Below are 21,610 nucleotides of genomic sequence, written 5' to 3' on the forward strand. Positions count from 1 at the left end.
ACTCTTTGGCAATTTCTTCCAAAACTAAGCATACTCTTATCATACATACAATCTAGCAATTGCACTCCTTAATATTTACCCCAGTGAACTGAAAACTTATCTCCTCATTTAAAAAACCCACGTTCAGATATCTATGTAACTTTGTTCATAATTGTCAAAACTTGGAAACAACTAAGATGTTGCTCAGGTAGGTGAAGAGATATACAAACGTGGTATGTCCAGGCAATGGAATATTATTCAGGAATTAAAATACAGGAGACACTGAGCCATGAAAAAACATAGAAGAACCTTAAATGCATGTTACTAAGTGAAAAAAAAAAAACAATCTGAAAAAGCTACAGACTATTTAATTCCAACTATATGATATTTTGGAAAAGGCAAAACTATGGAGGCAGTAAAAAGTACCAGGAGTTGGTAGAGGATGAAAAGATGGAATACAGGGGATTTGTAGGGCAATGAAGCTACTCTATATGATACTGTAATGATGGATATGAGTCATTGTGCATTTGTCCAAACTCACGGAATGCACACCACAAGTGAAGCCCAATGTGAACTATGGACTTTGGTTGATGATAAGATCAGTGTAGGTTCGAACACTTAATGGGGCATGTTGATGGTCAGGGAAGTGAGTCTCTGGGAACTCTCTGTGCCATCTGTTCAATTTTGCTGTAAACCTAAAACTATTCTAAAAAATAAAATCTATTAAAATTTTTAAAAAGAAAGAAAGAAACAGGCCCAAGTTTGCTTCAGTTCAGAGAAGTCTTCTGTTACCGTTAGTATAATAGTTGTCCCTCCTCTGTTGCTCCTTTCCCTCTTTCTGCTCCCACTACTCACAGTCCACAGTTTTAGGATCTATCTTCCAAGCTTCTTATCCTTTCCTACTTGTGTTCTATCTCTTCGTATCTTTGCTCTATGTCAAGATATTTCTTGCCTTCAATTTTCCTAGGATGCTAATTCAGATCGCCTGGTGATCTTCCTCTCCCTTAATTAATCTCTTGAATTGTATTTGGCTAGGAATTTATGATTTTTAGCTTCAGAAAGTCTTTTTGTGCTATATTTAAATCTCCTTCAATATGAAAGTTTTTTAAAAATTCAAGTTGCCTTGCAACAGCTGTTTGTTTTGCTGTGTCTTCCTCTCTCTAAAGCAAGTCCCTGAGAAGAGATATTGTTTTTCATTGTTGGCTCCTGGTTTCATGTGCGCTGATGGCAGCTGAACTCTCACCTGTGTGGTCCAGGTCACAAAAAGAAAGGTGCTCAGTCTCTGCTGAGGCCAAAGCCTCCATGTCCAGGGTCAAAGGCAGGAAAGACTCAACCCACCCATTCAGTTGCCCCTTGGCCTCCTTAGGGCCAGATAACTCAGGCACACTAGTGACTATTCCCCACTAATAGTCATTTGCCTCAGAATAAGGGCAGGGAGACTGGAATGGCAACAGAAGGTCGGGAGCTCTCTGTTCATGGGGGTCTTCCCAGAGTCCCAGCATGAACTCTCAGACAAATAATGACTTCAAATGCAAGTCCAAGCAGCATCAGGAAGCCCCCAAGCATTCCAGTAGTACAAACTGTTCTCTCTCTACAGTTGATAGTGTTTTTCTGGGAACAGTTGAGAAAATGGAGCCAATGAAACCTGGAAGAACAGGGAAGTGAGAATGGTCAGATACACTGAAACAAATGCTTGAAAAACAAAGGTCTTTAACACACAGCTAATATCATCCTCAGAAACACAACAGGGATGTCCACTCTAACCACTGTTGTTCAACATAGTACTAGAAGTCCTAGCCTCAGCAATCAGACAACAAAAAGAAATAAAAGGCATACAAACTGGCAAAGAAGAAATCAAACTTTCTCTCTTCGCCAATGACATGATACTCTATGTAGAAAATCCACAAGACTCCACAAAAAAAATTGCTCGAACTGATACAGGAATTCAGCAAAGTTACAGGATATAAAAATCAAGGCACAGAATTCTACTGCATTTCTATATACTAACATGAAGCAGAAGAAAGAGAAATCAAGGAAATAATCCCATTTACAATTGCACCAAAAACCATAAGATACCTAGGAATATACCTAACAAAAAAAAATAAAAGATCTGTGCTCTGAAAACTATAGAACCTTATGAAAGAAACTGAGGAAGACATAAAGAAATAGAAAAATATTCCATGTTCATGCATCTGAAGAACAAATGTTAAAATGTCTATGCTACTCAAAGTAATCTATGCATTCAATGCAATACCTGTGAAAATACTACCAGCATTTTTTTTTTAAAGAGCTAGAACAAACAATCCTAAAATTTGTATGAAAACAGAAAAGACTCCAGATAGCCAAGGTAATGTTGGAAAAGAAAACCAAAGCTGAAGGCATCATAATTTCAGACTTCAAGCTATACTACAAAGCTGTAATTATCAAGACAGTATGGTACCGGCACAAAAACAGACACCTAGATCAATGGAACAGAAGAGAGAACCCAGAAATGGGCTGTCATGGTCAACCAAGTTTTGACAAAGCAGGAAAGAATATCCAATGGAAAAAAAAAAGACAATCTCTTCAACAAATGGTGTTGGACAAATTGTACAGCCACATATAGAAGAATGAAACTATGAAACTGCGCCGCTTTCTTACACCATACACAAAAATAAACTCAAAATGGATGAGAGACCTAAACATGAGACAGGAATCTATCAAAATCCTAGAGGACAACATAGGTAGCAACCTCTTTGACCTCAGCCACAGCAACTTCTTGCTAGACCTGTCTCCAAAGCAAGGGAAACAAAAGCAGAAATGAATTATTAGGACTTCATCAGGATAAAGCTTTTGCACAGCAAAGGAAACAATCAGCAAAATTAAAAGGCAACCTACTGAATGGGAGAAAATATTTGCAGATGACATATCAGATAAAGGTCTAGTATCCAAAATCTATAAAGGTCTTATCAAACTCAACACCCAAAAACCAAAAAAATCCAGTCACGAGATGGGCAGAAGACATGAATAGACATTTCTCCAGAGAAGAAATCCAGATGGCCAACAGACACATGAAAAGATGCTCAACATCACTCATCATCAGGGAAATGCAGATCAAAACTGCAATGAGGTATCACCTCACACCTGTCAGAATGGCTAAAATTAACAACTCAGGAAACAACAGATGATGGCAAGGATGTGGAGAAAGAGAAACCCTTTTACACTGTCAGTGGGAATGCAAACTGTTGCAGCCACTCTGGAAAACAGTATGAAGTTTCCTCAAAAAGTTAAAAATAGAACTACCCTACAACCCAGCAATTGCACTAGAAGGTATTTATCCAAAGTATACAAAAATAGTCATAGCAGCAAAGTCCACAATAGCCAAACTATGGAAGGAGTCCAGATGTCCATTGACAGATGAATGGATGATGTAGATGTGATATACATATATATATACATATATATAGTGGGATATTTTTCATTCATCAAAAAGAATGAAATCTTGCATTTGCAACGATGGATAGAACTAGAGAGTATTATGCTAAGCAAAACAAGTCAGTCAGAGAAAGACAAATACCATATGATTTCACTCCTATGTGGAATTTAAGAAACAAAACAGATGACCATAAAGGAAGGAAGAGAAAAATAAAATAAGATAAAAACAGAGAAGGAAACAAACCACAAGAGACTCAACTCTAGGGAACAAACTGAGGGCTTCTGGAGGGGAGATAAGTGGGGGGATGGGTAACTGGATGATGGGCAGTAAGGAGGGCATATGATGTAATGAGCACTGGGTGTTATACGCAATGATGAATCACTAAATTCTACCCTTGACACTAATAATACAGTATATGTTAACTAAATTGAATTTAAATTATTAAAAAAATCTTTAAAAGGAATTCTCAGAATGTGACTACCTGGTTCAATTGTACTTAGCTGGTCAGATTGATGTGTTGCTTGGGCTGCTTTAACAAAATAACTGACTGGGAAGCTTAAAGAACAAACATTTAGGACAGCCCAGGTGGCTCAGCAGTTTAGCGCCACCTCTCTCTCTCTCTCTCTCTCTCTCTCTCCCTCCTCTCATGAATAAATAAATAAAAATAAAATAAAATAAAAAAGAGCAAACATTTATTTCCCAAAGTTCTAGAGGCTGGGAAGCAAAAATCAAGGTGCCAGCCAATTCAGCCCCGGTGAAAGCTGTCTTGCTATCTTGCAGACAATTGCCTTCTCACTGTGTGCTCACGTGGCAGACAGAGAAATCTTTCTCTCCTCCTTTTCTTATAAACTGCTAATGCCATCATGAGAGCCCCAACCTTATGACCTCAAACCTAATCCTAATTACTGCCAAAGGGCCTCATCTCCAAATGCCATTCCACAGGTGTTAGGGCTTCATAGATGAATGGGGGAACCACAGTTCAGTGCACAGCAGAGTATTGCAGCTACCTGCTAGAAAACGAACTCCCAACTTTCAGTGCCTTAATATTATAGAAGCTGGGGATCCCTGGGTGGGTCAGTGGTTTAGCGTCTGCCTTCGGCCTGGGGTATGATCCTGGAGTCCCATGCATCGGGCTTCGTGCATGGAGCCTGCTTCTCCCTCTGCTGTGTCTCTGTCTGTCTGTCTCCCTCATGAATAAATTTTAAAAATCTAAAAAATATTTATGTATTACAGAAGCTCATTTCTCGTGTATATGAAATCCAGCTGGAAGTGAGGTCTGGTTCAAGTAGATGTTTAGGGTCTGAGCTGAAAGTCTCTGTCATCTTCGACAGCTGGTTCCCCAGGGCTTTTGAGGACGCAACATCCAGTCAGCAGGAAGGAGGAAAGATCAGGCTCCAGCCTGGGAAGGTTTTCTGGACCAGTCCTGGTAATTATCCACATTAATTCCATCCACATTCCATTGCTATAACTCAGTCATGTGGCCTTACCTAACTGCAAGAGAGATTTGGAATTTAGTCTGACTGTGCACCCGGGAGAAATGTAGTCTACCTGCACCCAAGTTCAAGGTTTGTGAGCATCTGGTACATCCTCCCAAAAAGCCCTATTCATGAAGGTAATTGCTAAGATTCACTTCCCCAAACTGTATTAATTACCCAGACCTCCAAAATTAGCATATAATTACTCAGATTTGGACTTTAACAGAGCACATATGTTTTATAAGTTTCATCATTGTTGTCAACCTCAAGGTAAGTCTTGAATTTATAAAGTTAATGTAATGAAAATCCTAAATAATAAATTTTTTCAACAAGTATACTATTATCTTTGGGACTTATTATTGAAAGTTTAATAATGTACAGTGGGCCTTTGGCTATATTACATCACTATAAAAAGGAAGAAAATTAGATCACCAGAGCAGTAGTTCAAGCACCCAACTTTTCCAAGAAAATGGAACAGGACTATCCTCATCAGAGAAGGTAGACCAAAGGCGTAGACTTATGTCACAGCCAGCAGGTGAACAGCCTTGTTGTCTTCTGACCCCAGGTGCATAAGGACAGCATTTCAGGGCCCCTGTCTGGGAGATAAGCTGGTAGATGTACATGCAAAGACTGTATGCCAGGGAGGCAGCCCTCAGATCATCCCTTTCAATGGGGGCCAGTAGGTGTCTGGACCTATATCCCTCATCTCTAGATTTTATCAAAATCACTCCAACACACCTCTTCTCCCCATCTCTTCCCCCCGCCATCTTCATCCCAGCAGCCATCAGCTCACGTCTCACCTAGACCTCAGGTAGGCCTTCTAAATAGTCCCCCTATGTTCATTCTGCCTTCTTCCCACCCATTCCGTGCCCCTAATTAAAATACTGCTGCTCTTTCCCATTGCTCTTACAAAGCAAAACTCTCAACAGGGCCTATCAGCGCCCACGTGGCTCCTTCCTACCTGTGGCCCCGTCCCCCTACCCAGTCCACTGGGCTCCAGCCACACTGGTCCTTTCTGTCCCACATTCTCTTCTCTGCACCTAGCACAGTTCTCCCTCCATCCCACCTCCTGACCTCTGCTTCAACCTCATTTGCTGGCATCGCCTGCCTAACATCTTTGAGTAAGTGTAGGGGATCAAAATATGCCACCCCCAGATAGGTATCTTTGGCATAAGGATTATTTTAAGCTGATTGTTTTTAAGAAATTGTAAACACAAGAGAAGCTGTGAAAACCAAGTCAAAATTACCCTTTTATAAGGGACATTTATGTGTCTAAGGGGAATCTCCCTCCTGTACCAGGAACAGGGAGATGACTCTAAGCCCCTAGAAACTCTTATCCATGGAGAAGACAGCAACTTAAATCTGCATAACAACCTTACCTTTGTTTACTGTGCTTTTCCTGGGCACCTAGTCACCTCCCCTAACAACTCCTACCCCACCCCCAATACACACACACACACACACACACACACACACACACACACACATCTTTTGTCTTTCACTGAAGGTAATATTTAAAGTGATGGCTTTAAAAAATAAAAAAATAAAAAAAAAATAAAGTGATGGCTTTGGCCATTTTGCAGAGTTTTTCTCTTCCTCTACTCTTCAAAGTTTTCCAACTGACCTAAAAATTAAATTTTACATGAGATGTGCTAACAAGAGGGAAAAAAAACAAAGTTTTATTACATGCACATGAAGGCCCAATGAAATTGAGATCTAAAGAAAGGACCAAGGCAGGTAGTTTTTATACATTTTGAACAGAAACAATAAATTTGTGAATAATTAACAGAATAAAGAAAAGAGGTATTTGGGAGCTTTAATTAGTAGGGAATTCTAAGCAGATTTAGGCTAAAGTAATAGATTAAAAAGAAATGAGATTTATTTCTACAGCTTTCTTGGGATATCTTTTCCCTTCTTAGTATAGGGAGGGTATTTTTCATATAAGAAATTTGTTTCTTGCTTTCAGGGGGACAGAGGAGGGTCTGAGTGCAACTAGCTGTTTCTTAAGTAACTTTATTTAAAATAATAAAAAAAAATTAAATAATCAATGTGCCAAGAGGGGCATATTTTGGGGCAACCTGACCTTGGTCCCTACATACACGTTACTAAACTTTTGTTTTTCTCCTTAATCTGTTAATCTGTCTTGCATAAATTTAATTACTAGACCAGTTGAAGAACCTGGAAGGGAAGAAGAGAAAACTTCCACCCCAATATGTAACCTATAGTCTCCCTCATAGGCTCTATTACATGGTGCATGTCTCCTTTGCCACTCACATTGATTTGGGTCATATTGGGTAGATATTATGATTTCCACTAGGGCTATGGAGAGTAAGTTCCCAGCAGGCATGCCCCCCATACCCAGGCAAGCTGTCTGGCACTGAGCAGATAGGTAGTAAGTATGTGCTGGAAAAATGAAAGAAGGACAGAAGTGCATATGAATAGTTCTCTGTCATTTACAAAGTGCTTTTGTACAAAGTATGACATGTGACCTTCACAACTTCACTTTCAAGTTGATTTTAGCACTTCCTTTCTTCAGAGGAGAAAGCTTAGTTTCATTCTACTCTCCTGTGGGTTTTTTAAATGCTATTTTATTATTCCTAGTCTTACCTTTATTGTCTTTATCTTTTTTGGGATTTACTCTATTGTTCCTTTCCTTCTTAAGTTGAAACTCAGCTCATTGATCTATGAAACTTTTTTTATGTGTACATTTAAAGCCAAAAATTTCCCTGTATACAGATTGCTTCAGCTACATTCCACAATTTTTGGTAGTGGTTTTATTGTTATTCAGTTCAAAATATTTAAATACTCCATTATGATATTTTTTTTGACCTATGAATCATTTAGAAGTATTTGTTTAATTTTTTAAATACTTATACCACACATTTTGGATGTCTTTTGAGTTGTTACTCTCAAATTTTGTTATATTTTGGTCAGTTTTTTAATTATTGATGATGCCAAAACTTTGGTTTTGTTGAGATTTCCCTTATGGTCAAGTATGTAAGTAGCTTTTTGTGTTTTTTAAAGATTTTATTTATTTATTCATGAGAGACAGAGGCAGAGGCAGAGGGAGAAGTAGGTTCCCTATGGGGAGCCCAATGCCAGACTCAATCCCAGGACTGCAGGATCATGCCCTGAGCCTAAGGCAGATGTTCAACCACTGAGCCACCCAGGCATCCAGCTTTTTTTTTTTTTTTTAAGTATTATTTATTTTAGAGAGGCAGGCAGAGGGAGAGAGAGAAACTTTAAGCAGGCTCCCTGCCAAGCATGGAGACCAACTCGGGGCTCAATCCCAGGACCCTGAGATCATTACCTGAGCCGAAACCAAAAGCCAGAGGCTTAACCAACTGTGCCACCCAGGCACCAAGTGACTAGCTATTTTTAAATGTCCCTGGAGTGCTTGGAGCCTGAAAATTATATCTGGGAAGGCCCAGGTTGACAGTAGCAACATGGGGGAAGGGACCACTGAGCCACCTTCGAGGGTCTGCTTCAAGCAGGGCAGTGAGGTGGGGCTGCGGGAGTAAAGGATCCTCAGGGCATCTAAAATGTCATGTAGAGACAAAATTACCCATCCCACTGTGTCATTACTATTGTTTCTAATTAATTCCATGAAACCATCAGGGTCTTTGAGGTTACTTTGAAAGGAAGCATTGGAGAAGTGGGTGTTTTTCTCCTTTCATTGTTGGGTGACTAATGGAGCAATCTTGTTTTGTTTTCTGGCTTGAGATCCTGTGAATATTTTAAGAAAGAATAGAGACCTTTTCATAAAACCCAGAGCCTGTTTTTAAGCTCCTCAGGAGCTCCCAGGAGGAAAGCATCTCCTCAGCTCTCTTCCATTCAAACAAGAAAAACAAGATTTCCACATGTGAGACACACACCCCCACATAAAATAGAGATGTTAAGTTCATTCATGATTTTTAAAGTATGATCTCAAAAATCCTCAGAAAATGAAGCTAATGGCCTATGTGTTTACCTCTGTCATTGGAAGACCAAAAAGGAGCATCTTTTGATGAAATTCAACCCTTTGGGTTCTAGTGGCTTCATGCATGGGGGGGGTGGGGGGGGGCTCATGTGGTGGATTCTGCAATGGGAGCTGCCATGACTCCAGAGACTCAGTCACCAAAGTCAGGAGGAAAATCCAGGAGAGAGGAAGGTGAAGTACTGCCCAAATAAATTGGCACCAGGCTGGGTGGGCTTTCAGGTGCCAAGCAATGACTGAAGAAGGATTGCCAGAGTTCCCAGAATCTCATTCACCCTCATGATTGGGGGCACAAAACAATTTGTGAGTCTGGAAGGATACATATGCTCATATCACAGTGAGAATTATGTTTAATCACTCAGAGCTATAATGACCTCATGATTACTAAAAACAGGGTTCAAATCAAATGAACCCACTTTTGTAGAAACCATATCTTCTGGCTGAAATATTCAGTTGTCAATTTTTAGTTTATCATTACTTCTTCCCAAAATCATGCAAGTTGAAAGTTTGATTGCAACCAATCAGTTATTTCCAAAGGAATAATGGCCTTAATGCCCTTATTTTCCAAAAATGCCACAACACGCCCAACGTGTCATTCAATCAACAAACATTTTTGCATGCATCTACTTTACTTAGGCGACTGAGCCAAGAATGGAGTAATGTAAACAAAACATAAGCACATGAAAATGTTAGCAACAATGCCAAACATTGAATACTGGAGGTGCATTAAGAAATCTGTTTAATTTGCAAATAGAGCTGGAAAAGATACAGGCTTGAGTTCAGAGCAGAATGTCAGCAATTTTGCCTAGAGGGGTCAAAAGTCTTATGAGACAGATGAGTCTTGATATGAGCCCTAAAAAAAGAGAGAAGTTGGAAAATCAGATAGTCCAGTAGAAGACATTCCAAGACAGACAAAATGATGTGAATAAAGTCAAGAAATCTGAACCGTGTCGATAAAGTTTCTTAAAGGTAAATTTCATTACCTGAGATCAGGGCCAACTGGTGATGGAATTAATACATAAGAAGAATTGATCTGCTGCCCTACTTCCTCTCCTCTCTGCTTAACTGCCCTAGGTTCCCAGCATGCAAGGCCAGCTACAGAATTTGCAGAACCCAATGCCAGATGAAAATGAGAATACCAGTGGAGAGCGTAAGTGGGCCTCCCCCTTCCCTTGGGCTCCTGGCCCCAATCCTCAGGGAAATGGGTGACTCCAAAGGATTGCAACCTTCATGCAAGAATGCACTGGGTCCCTGGACCAAGTAGCAAGGACCCCACTCAAGTTGAGCATGGCCAGCCCAGGGAAGGACAGCCACTGCCTTGCCCAATCTGAGAGGCTGAAGCTGTGGAGGGCAGCAGCAGAACCTGGACCTCCCCAACCAATGCCCCAGGATAGAGAGTAACATGGGTTTGAAGCAAGGATGGGGATAGAGCCCTGGGCAGGATCCAGGTTCCAAGAGTCAGAGTGCAGGCTACTGCAAACATGTCCCAGGGAGGCAGTGGGAGGCTCCTGACCATGCTGCATCATCCTCCTGGACTTCACTTACAAAACATAAACTCAGATAAAACTATTAAGAATTTCAAGATGGAGGGACACTTGAGTGGCTCAGTGGTTGAGCTTCTGCCGTTGGCTCAGGTTGTGATCCTGGGGTCCCGGGATCGAGTCCTGCATTGGGGAGTCCAATTGGGAGAGTCTGGTTGTGTCTCTCCCTCTGGTTGTGTCTCTGCCTGTCTCTGTGTGTCTCTCATAAATAAATAAATAAATAAATAAATAAATAAATAAATAAATAAAATCTTCAAAAAAAAAAAAGAATTTCAAGATGGCAACCACAGGACAAGGATCTCTAAGGGCCGGGCCCCATGTGACAGCACAAGTCTCTGGTCGATGAAGCCAGCCCTACTGGCATCCCACAAGGATCTGCCCTCCCTAGACATCTCCCCATCTTGCAGAACTTTCTCTACACTCACCACCCAAAGTTATATTACAGTCACATTCTAAACTAGTCTGAAAAACTCCTGCTAATCCTTTATGAGCAGAGGTCCTACCTATGTTAAGCTACATTCATCATGAGTCAGACCTGACCAAGTGTGTCTGCAAAACCAGAAGCAAGTCAGCCCAGACTCTTTCCCAGAGAGAATGAGGAACCTGCTAGATAGGAAGGTTTCCGGAGGAGCTGGTGGTCCAGCATTAACTCACCCAGTCCTGTAAAGAGAGATCCTCAGGCAATGGATTTGCCTACAGCATCCACAATGACCAGTGAAGATAGAGATGGTTATTCCTGTGCAAACATAAGTCACCCTTGAAGATTCCAAGCAGCTGGGTGACACTCTGAAAGGAGCTGGAGTTTTGACAAGTTCACTGGTAGTTTCCAGGGTCAGAGAAATACAGTTGGTGAAATGATGACCTCACTCTCACTTTTTTGGTTCAAGTGTCCAGGGGTTTCTGGAGTTCTAGCAAACCCACCTGCCTTTTAACACTGGCTTTCTGGAGGCAAACATTTTCTAACACAGAGGGACAACCATGTATGAGATCTCAAGGCATTATTACATTTTGGAAAGAAGGATCATTTTTTTATGTTTATTTTATTTTATTTATTTAAGAGAGACAGAACAAAAGAGAGAGCACCAGCAGGGGTGGAAGGGGCAGAGGGAGAGGGAGGAGCAGACTCCCCGCTGAGCAGCCAGCCCAAAGCAGGCCCACTCCCAGGACCCTGGGATCATGACCTGAGCCAAAAAGCAGATGCTTAACTGACTGAGCCACCCAGGGCCCCAGAAGGATCAATTTTTAAAATAAACTTTTATACTCCACCATATTATAGCAGAATTCCTAGTCCCATTCCTCCAAGGACAGAAATGTTGATGCTATGTGACACAGAGAGACATCATAACCCAAGTTTAATTTCTCTCTTTGAGAAATTACAGGACACTACAGGACAGTCAGGCAAAAATGGTAGAGGGTCAAGCTGTCCTTACAATACACAACATAAATGGGTTCTGGTCACTCCAGGGACAACCAGAACAGTGACTCTTTCTACCCAGCTGGCCATATCCTGTGCTTTGTAAGAAATAAACATCTACCAGTTAAGAGATGATGAGTAAAATTAAGTTCTCTTCATATATCATCAAGCAATTTAATGTGTAAAGCCCATATGATAATATTAAATCTCAACTCGATCTGTCACTGTTGAAGTAACTTTGAGAATTTTCCCATTTTTGTGCCTCTCCTTTTGTGTATCCTACCAAGACAAAAAGCCAACTATCATATTTGGAACAGAGTCCTTGAGAAAATGAGGATACATCTTTCTGAGCAATTTCTTTCATCTCATCCGATTATTGGTGGATTCCTTAATTTTTATGCAATTTAATGTCTCCCAAAAAAATGTTAATTTTTTTCCATCATACCTGAGAGAATTGTAGAATTTATGTTTCAGCTGTCCAGACAGGAGAACAGGAGACCCAGTAGCTTCCTAAAAGTGAGACAGAGTCCTGATTCTTGAGTCTGGGATCACCTGACTCAGCTCCAGGAGGAGTACCTAGATATACACCTAAAGCTCCCCAGAGCTAGGTCCTCCTTGAGAGACTCTGATGGCTGAGGTCCCTTTGGAGACAAGTACCATTCACTCATGTATTTTAACTATACTTTGAGTTTTCCACAGCAGGAGAAAGACAACTGTGACATGCAAATTTTGCCCTGGTTTGTTGCAAAGACCTCTGACTCACCTTAAAAATATATAAAATATACACATGGGCCCAGAAATGCATCGTATTCATGAATTAACCAAATAGTCCACAGTCAATTCTCTACTCCAAACCTGCCTGTAGTCTTAAAACAGAAATTTTTTCTAAAGGCAATTTTAAATCATACAGTATATTTTTTGGCTAATTTTTTTCCAACTCTTTATTTTGAAAATGTTCAAGCCTAGAGTCAAATGACAGAATGATGCACTGAGAACCTTTATACCCTTCACCTACAAGTACTGACTGTTAACACTTGGTCACATTTTTTTGACTGAGCAGTATTTACCTTTGTTGCCAGCATGGCATGGCCCTTGGAAAGGGTGAAATGAGCCTCTCTTAGACCGAGACACTCTTGTTTCGTGTCAGAGCAGGTATTTGCCTAGACACCAGGTGTGGTGAGATGTCTCTGGGCCTCCCCCCAGTGAGGTTTGACTGCTTTTTCTGAATTAAGAAACAAGGGAGATTGGTTGAAGAAAAGCATGAATTGCACTTATGTATGCATACTTAAGAAAATGTCAATAAATTCGGTAAATATAAAGTTTTGTTTCATTTACTGGTGTCCATTATAAAAGCAAAACCCTTCTCTAAACATTGTCTCGGATCATACATCCATTCACCAAACATGCAGGAAACGCCTGCTCTGGGAGTGCAGGGCGCTGTTCTGGATGCTGGAGACAGAGCCCTGCACAGACAAGGCTGACATCTCACGAGCTCCCCCTAGAGGGGCGAGGACCAACAATGAACTAGCACAGAACTGTCACATGGGGACAGGTGCCCTGAACAAAATGAAACAGGGTAATATGCAGGGTGGGGTTAGTGACTCCAGCTGATTCTTTTGGGGTCACAGGACCAGCAAGTAAAGAGACCCCACATTAGCAAGTGAGATTCCAGAAGCAAACAGGCTGCTGGAGCTGAAAATAACAGCAGAGGAAGGGGTAAGGGATGAGGTCAGAGATAATGGGGCCAGATGTGCCAGGCCTCAGGTCACCCAGGTCACCACTGGACATGTAAATCCGGGAATAAGCACCATATGGATCCTCATATGAAATTGAATTTCCTAATAGGGCCGTTGAGACTTTGAACGAGGAAATCATTTTGAAATCATTGATAAAGACTGTTTTGATCATTTCTTACATTTCCAGAGAGTCACAACTTGAGGCTTCACGATGACAGGAGTGCGGGGATGTCACCTGCTGGCACCTTAGTTCACGTGGGGCGTCTGAGGAAGTGAGGTGGGCTGTGCTGCTGGCTTTGTTGCCCGTGGACTTCCAAATGCTCGACTCATTATCAGTTAAGGACAGGTAAATCTTGTCTGAGGTGACAAAATGTTTCTGTAGTTTGAACAATTGTGCTTAAAGCCAAAATAAACTTATAATAAAAAGTATGGCTCCCCTTTTTGATGGTCCCCGACAGCCTTTAAGCCTCAGCCTCCCGCTCTGCCTCCATCCACACCTGAGCAAGCTGAGAAGGCCCCAGGGCTCCCTCCTCCACCCGCATGGGAGAGTCCAACACTCCAGCCTCTCCCTGGGCTTGGGAACCCTCACCCCAGCGGTCCCCTTAACCGTCCTGAGCCCCCAAGCCAAGGCCCTCCCTTCTTCTCTCCATATCTGTGTGATCCACTTCTCATATACCCTCTTGGTGTGAGTGTGGGTGGCATCAGCCCTCTCCACATCCAAGTCAAATTTGGGGGGCGGGGGGGATCCCTCTTCTTCAAAATGGTTAAAACAAAACCCAGGAATCAATCATAAAGTCCTGTTTCTAGCAGAAAAGAAAGGCTTGGCACTACAATCAAAAAGAGGAAAAGCAGTTTGGGGACTGAGGAACAGTGACCCATACAAAGCTGATCCTGGACAAAGGCACCCACCACCTTCCCGGGGTGGGGGAGGGGGGGGCGTCTCACACAGAGCAGGGCGGGCAAAGCCTGGCCGGAGGCAGGCCTGGAGCTGGCGCCACTCCTCGGGCAATTGTCTTCCACCACCACTCTTACCACTCGGAGGCTACACTGGAAAGAGGGATGTTAGTAAATTCTAGAAACTCGCTTCCTGCGCAGGGGCCCAAGGGCCGGCAGGGAGGAGAGGGGACGGAGGAAGGGCGTGAGGCGCGGCGGGTGGAAGGTCCAAGGCCACACGCTCCGCTCGCCCGGGAAGCCCACGCGGCCCGGTGTGCAGAGGGGCTGCTCCTGACCTCGCGCCGTTCGGGTCCTCGGGGTCCCAAACCCAGGCTGTCCCGCCCCCACGCCCTGCTTTGTCCTTGGGCGGGAGGAAGCTCCTGGGCCCGTGGGAAGGCCTGGTGCGTGCATCTCCTCTGCGCAGGTGCAGGGGTGGGGGCAGGTGCAGCTCCGGGGGACTCCGCAGGTGGGCGGGGGGCGGGCGCAGCCCTTGGCCATCGCTGATCGTGGGAGACTCGTCTAACATCTCGCCTCCTCGGGTTGTCCTCCAAGAACCAGCGAGGTTAGGTGGATGGTGGCCGGGGTCTGAAATCACCCTGGTGTGAATTCCGTCTCTAAGTCCCAGACTGCGGGCTCTCCGTCTGTAATTAGAAAGGGGGCAGGGAGGGCACGTGGCCACTCAATTCCCCACCAGCATGATTTTTGTTCTTTAAACCTGTGAACCCATCCCAGTGAGATTCCAAGTCTCCCACCCTACAAGATCCCCCAGTAAATCCTGGGGTGGGGGGCAGCAGCCACTGTTACTTCCAGGGCTGGCATCCAGGGGGCCCACACCCCTTTGGAAAACAGCAGTCAGGAGGCAGCTGGGCAGTGACTTGATCCTTCCAGTCCCGGGGACGTTGCTCAGGGTTTCTCCACGTGGGCTGCCAAAGGCACTGAGCCCCGTTCCCACAGGTTCGCATGGCTGCTCCCCACGGAAGGGGGACCGAACAGGACAAGACAGGCTGCAAGGCCGGGCCCAGAGGCCGCTGAAGCCCAAGCCAGCCCCCGAGATGTGCACCAGGAAAGCGCTGCTTTCCTCTCCCCCTGTAAGGGGTGCAGGCAGCTGCTGAGAACTGAGCAGTAAAGCTAAGCAGACTTTGGAGAATATGTATTTCAGTGTTTTTTACATTATGCCATTGACTAACAAGCCACCTGGAACATCTGTTTCTAGCTCTGAAATCATTTGCAGAAAACATTCTGGCAAATGCTCTGCTCCTAGAGCTCTCCTCTGCCCTCAAGCCACCCACGCCCCCCACCTCTGGGACCACAGGAAAACCAAGGCAAAGGTGACCCACCTATTCCTGAAGATTAACTGAGCAAGGTTCCATTGACTAAGTGTAACGACTGTAGAAGTTACCATTAATTCACACCTAAGAGGAATGCAATCATACCAGGAAATAGATTTAAGTTTGCCTCCTTGACATTATGGGTTTCTCTCCTTTATGCAGAATATCATACATCTTGTACGAGAGCCATACTTTCCTCCCTAGCCGTGGATATATTGCTATGGCATTAGCTTTTCCCCTCGTCTTTGCAAATAGAGAGGTCTCTCCCCCTCCAGTTTTTTTTTTTTTAATTTTTATTTATTTATGATAGTCACACAGAGAGAGAGAGAGAGAGAGGCAGAGACACAGGCAGAGGGAGAAGCAGGCTCCATGCACCGGGAGCCCGATGTAGGATTCGATCCCGGGTCTCCAGGATCGCGCCCTGGGCCAAAGGCAGGCGCCAAACCGCTGCGCCACCCAGGGATCCCACCCCCCTCCAGTTTTTAAGCCCTTTTATCCCTTCTTGTTGAGAAGGTCATCATCTACCTAGAATAGGGTGACAGGCCTGGGACCATGCCTGGCTAAGAGAGAAATACACTTTCACTTCCAGTTGCAAAGTATACCTATAGGATTAATATTTCCCTCATGCTATTTACATATTGGTATGAAAGAATCAAATTTACAAAGGGTGCTCAGTCTCTGGGAGGCTGGAAGGGTGAGAGATGTCTCTCTGGCTTAAGAGGAGCCCACGGTTAGCAAACCACCTCTGATAAGTTCCCCTTCCAACATGATTGGCACCCTAAAAGACACACACACACACACACACACACCACTTTCACATGCATCAGTCAGAAAAACGAGTTGACAACTTGCATTTGAATGATAGCATCAGAACATTCAGTAACAAACAATAGTAGCTACTCCCATTTGCTTTGGGTATTGTCAGGTTGTTGTATTGTTTTCCACTGTGGTTCCAGATTCTTCACCTTGGCCCACATCTTCACTGCCCCTCCATATGTCCTTCCCCAAGCCCTGAGACCCATACCCAGAAGTCCCTTCTGATGGATATCAACGCATTTCTATTTAAGAAAAAAAAAAAACAGGTAGTATAACTGAGTGTCCCAATATTTGGGCTAACAATTTTTTTCTAGGAAAACATTGGTCATCCCAAGAACAAGAACAAAAACTGATGAACAATCCCATATAGACATGCAAATGAGTGATGACCTTAGCTTTTGCAGAGTCTTCAAGTCATGTCAAAATATAGAGTAATGTAATTCTTTTTTATTTTATTTTATTTATTTATTTGAGAGAGAGAAAGCACAAGCAGAGGAAGAGGCAGAGGAAGAGGGAGAAGTAGACTCCCCGCTAAGCGGGGTCCCTGATGCAGGGCTCGATCCTAGGACCCTGGGATCATGACCTGAGCCAAAGGCAGAGGCTTAACCGACTGAGCCACTGAGGCACCCCAGTAATGTAATTCTTTAACCATTACCATCTATAACCATTACCATTCCCATTTCGAGGATGGGAATACGAAGACAATAGTGAATATAGCTGTTTTGTATAGCTCCAAAGATCTGTCAAGTGTGAGTGTATGCCTATATTCTAGTCATCCAAGTTCCTACACCTGTAAAACAGTACACCACAGAGGCTGATGGCATTGGTCAGATGTTGTCTGTCTAACCCACACATCTAAGAAGAGAGAATTTTAGTGTCATAAAAGAAAAATTTTTATTTGTTGAAGAACTGGAGCCAGAATTCTCCTTAGGGAGGAAAGTACCCTGGTATGTTGCCTCAACATGGGAGGGCTCAGCAGTGCTTTGCTCCTGTCCAAGAGAGGAGAGACAATGAAGAAGGGAGGAAGGCAGGAGCTGGTGAAGGGGTTGAGGCAAGCCGGCATGGAGCATTGCAGTGAGAAACCCCCACCACTGGTGGCTGAATGGGCTCTAATGATAAATACGTCCAACATGATTTTTAGGTTCTTTGCTGTAGTAGTAGGGTTCAAATTTACACAGATGTTTGAAATGTTATTTCTTTTCTTTCTTATAGCAGATCTCACCTGGCTTCTAATCCCACTCACCCTTGATAGTGTACACTTGAATTTGACAAATAAAGTAGCTCTATCTTTCCCGGTATAAATCTTAGTCTGAAAAAAAAAAAAAAACTTAGTCTGTTTCACATTATAATCATCTCTTTACAAATCCTTTCTCAACCCCTTTTCTCTTCACCTTCTCCCTAGTGGCATCTCAGGCATGTGTGTTTCTGTATATGAGTGTGAGTGTATGTGTGTGTGTTTTCAGAGTTTTGTGTTTGATGCACATCATGAAATCTCACACTTGGCAGGGGCACTACTGGGCTTGTTCATCCAGTTCTCTCTTCTTTAATCTGGCTAACAAACCTCTTTGGAAGTCTTATATCACCTCCAGAATCATGAAAGGCCACAAATGAAGACAAACAATAGGTTAAATACCAGCCCTGGCAAAACTAACTCCAAATCGTTCTCTGTCACTAAGTGCAGTATAATAGCCAGTATAATACTGGCAAGGGATGAATGTGAAGGCATATAAATGACTAACAGGTCTTGGTGTAACTGTGTCTGTGCAGCTGAGCCCTGAAGTACAGGTGGTGCCTTCTATCTTGAACACTTTAGAGCTTGGAAGTTGTCCTCACTGTTGAGTTCTAAAAACACTTATCTCAGCAGATTAAGGTCCCATGTGTTCCACCCTAAAATGTAACCATAGCTAGAAACCTGAGCTTGAATATCCATCACTCCGCAAGCCCAGAATGAGACTATTGCCAAAACATTGGTCGAGTTTTCCAGAGAGAGCCCATTTGAAGATTTGGGGATGGCTCATCTTCTTTCAAAAAAAAAAAAAAGGTTTATTTATTTGAGAGAAAGCGTGTGCAAGAGCAGGTGCAGGGTGAGTAGCAGAGGGAGAGGAAGAGGGACAAGCAGACTCCACACTGAGCACAGAGCCCAATGCAGGGCTCAATCCCAGGACCTAGGATCATGACCTGAGCTAAAACCAAGAGTCAGACTCAACCAACTGAGCCACCCAGGCGCCCCTCATCTTTTCTGATCACCTCCTAGCCTCTTCTCCATTCCACTCTACTCCACCAGGTCCTTCCCAAAAGGAGTAAATGACCAGATCAAGCCTACTGATGATGGCTTACCCAGAGCAGACCTGGAGTAAATATTTGTGGCTAATAAGCATGCTGAAACCTGCCACCCTGGACCAATCTCGCCCTTCTAAGAACCAGGTGAAGAAAATGGAGAAGGTTCTTTTTTTTTTTTTTTTAAAGATTTATTTATTTATTTATGACAGACATAGAGAGAGAGAGAGGCAGAGACACAGGTGGAGGGAGAAGCAGGCTCCATGCTGGGAGCAAATGGGAACAGAGAATTTTGTATAAACTTCTTTATCAAATTGAGGAAGTTTCCTCCTGTTCCTACTTAACTGAGAGAGCTTATCATAAAGGGATATTGAATTTGGCAAATGCTCTTGACAATATGGTTTAGTTTTTGGTGTGCATGTGTGCTATGTGTTTTAGTTTGTTAACATGGGCAATTACATATGCTAATTTTCAAATTTTAAACCAATTTTGCATTCCTGGGATAAATATATTCTATTCCTGGCCACAATATATTATTCTGCCTATATATTGTTGTATACAATTTGCTATATAAGTTTGTTAAGAATTTTTACAACTATTCCCATGGTGACATTAGTCTGGAATTTTCTTTCCTTATAATGTCTTTGTTTGTTTGTTTGTTTGTTTGTTTTGTCCATTTATCATTTATTAACAGGTAATGTTAACCTCAAAAAATGACTTACAAAGTATCCCCTTTTCTTCAATTGTCCACAAGAATTTAGATAAATTGATATAAGTTTTTCCTTACATGTTTGGTATGATTCATCAATAAAGGCATTTGTGCCAGAAATGTTCTTTGTGGGAAGATTTAAAACTATAAATTCAGGGTCTTTAATAGGACTACTTAGGTCTTCTACCTCTTTTTGAATGAGTTTTAGTAGCTTCTATCTTTCAAGGAATGTGTCCATTTCATCGAAGTTGTCAAATTTATTAGAATAAAATTTGTTCAGAATAGTCCCTTATTATCCCTTAATATCTGTAGGATCTGTAATGACATTATGTCTCTTATTTTTATGTTGTGTCTCTTTCTTCCTGATCAGTATGGCTAAGGCTTATCAGTTTTATTGACTTTCTTTTTTAAAAAAGCAGTTTTTGGCTTGTTAATGTTCTCTATTGTTTTTCATTTATAGTCCATTAAGTTTGTTATTATTTCTTTTTTCTGTTTATTTTGAATTTAGTTTGCTCTTTTCTTATTGTTGGTTTCCTAATTAGTAAGCTGAAATCATTGAGACCTTTCTTCTTTTCTAATATAAGCGTTTAGTGCCCTAAATTTCCCACTAAATACCAATATAGTGTCCTGTCACAAACTTTTATATATTGTATTTTCATTTTAATTCAGTTCAATACACGTTTTATCTTTTGGATTCTTCTTTGATCCATGAACTTTTTAGAAGTATGTTGTTTAATTGTCAAAGATATGGGAAGTTTACAGAAATCTTTAGGTTATTGAGATTTCATTTAATTCCATTATGATCAGATAGCATGTATTGTACAACTAGAATTCTCTTCAAAGTATTAAGACTTCTTTTATTGCCCAATAGTTGGTCTATCTTAGTAAATGTTCTATGTGCACTTGAAAAGAAGGTGTGTACTGCTATTGTTAATTGTAGTGTTCTGTAAATGTCAATTAGGTCAAGTTGGTTAGTGGTGTTGTTCAGGATTTCTATATCTTTGTCAATTTTTCTGTCTACTTATTTTATTCATTATTGAAAGAGAGATATTGAAAAATCTGACATGATTATGGCTTGGCTATTTCTCCTTGTAGTTCTACCAATTTTTGCATTATGCATTTTGAAGCTCTGTTACTAGGTGCATAAAAATTTTTTATTGTTATGACCTCCTGATGAATTGACCCCTTTATCATTATAAATTGACGTTATTTATTTCTATTAACTTATTTTGTTCTGACATCTACTTTGTCCAATATTAATGAAGCTACCCCAGCTTTCTTTTGATTAGTGTTAGCATGGTATATCTTTTTCTATAGTTTTACTTTATCTTTATACTTTTCCTATACTTAACTTGTATCTTTACACTTAAAATATGTTTCTTGCAGACAGCATAAAGTTGGGTCTCACTTTTAATCCAATCCAACCTCTTCCACTTAATTGATATATTAATTTTCTAGGACTGCTGTAATAAAGTACCACAAACTAGGCTTATGTAACAGAAATCTACCATCTCACAATTCTGGAGGCTAGAAGTCCCAAAATCAAGGTGTCAGGTGAGGTTGGTTCTTTCTAAAGACTGTGAGATTAAGATCTGTTCCAGGCTTCTCTCTTCCACTGGTAGATGGCTATCTTCTTATGACTTTACAGTGTCTTGTCTCTATGCATATCTATCTCTGCACCCAAATTTGCCCTTTCTATAAAGACACCAATCATATTTGATTAGAGTCCACTCTAATGAACGTATTTTAAATTGACTGCCTCTATAAAGACCCTATCCCCAGAAAGGTCATATTCTAAGGAACTGGGGGTTAGGACTCTAACATATCTCTTCCAGGAAGACATGATTCAACCTATAACAAGGTGTTTAGACCATTTACATTTAATGTGGTTATTGATACAATTAGATTTAAGACCATTATCTTATTTTCTATGTGTCCCACATGTTCTTTATTCTTTTTCTCCTATTGCTTTGGAGTAATCCAATATTTTTCATGGTTCCACTTTCATCAC

The 21,610-nt window shown here is 41.8% G+C and overlaps 1 long non-coding RNA gene across 8 annotated transcripts in view; it reads right to left on the reverse strand.

Annotated features, from left to right (window-relative positions):
• Nucleotides 1-628: 628 nt before the first annotated feature.
• The window catches only part of LOC140635270 (uncharacterized), a 47,992-nt gene continuing 27,010 nt past the window's right edge, over nucleotides 629-21,610 (reverse strand). The window contains exons 3-7 of one of the 8 annotated variants that reach the window (XR_012032642.1): nucleotides 14,482-15,110; nucleotides 13,716-13,893; nucleotides 12,868-13,022; nucleotides 11,041-12,310; nucleotides 629-5,465 (exon numbers count right to left, since the gene is read on the reverse strand). This is a non-coding gene — a long non-coding RNA (uncharacterized lncRNA). Of the gene's footprint in view, nucleotides 5,466-11,040; nucleotides 13,023-13,715; nucleotides 13,894-14,481; nucleotides 15,111-15,806; nucleotides 15,882-17,856; nucleotides 17,923-21,610 lie in introns of all 8 variants that reach the window. The other 7 variants (XR_012032641.1, XR_012032634.1, XR_012032636.1 and 4 more) reach the window with 7 other exon arrangements.

The sequence above is a fragment of the Canis lupus genome, chromosome 1 (genome assembly GCF_048164855.1).
Source record: "Canis lupus baileyi chromosome 1, mCanLup2.hap1, whole genome shotgun sequence".
Classification (NCBI taxonomy): Eukaryota; Metazoa; Chordata; class Mammalia; order Carnivora; family Canidae; genus Canis; species Canis lupus.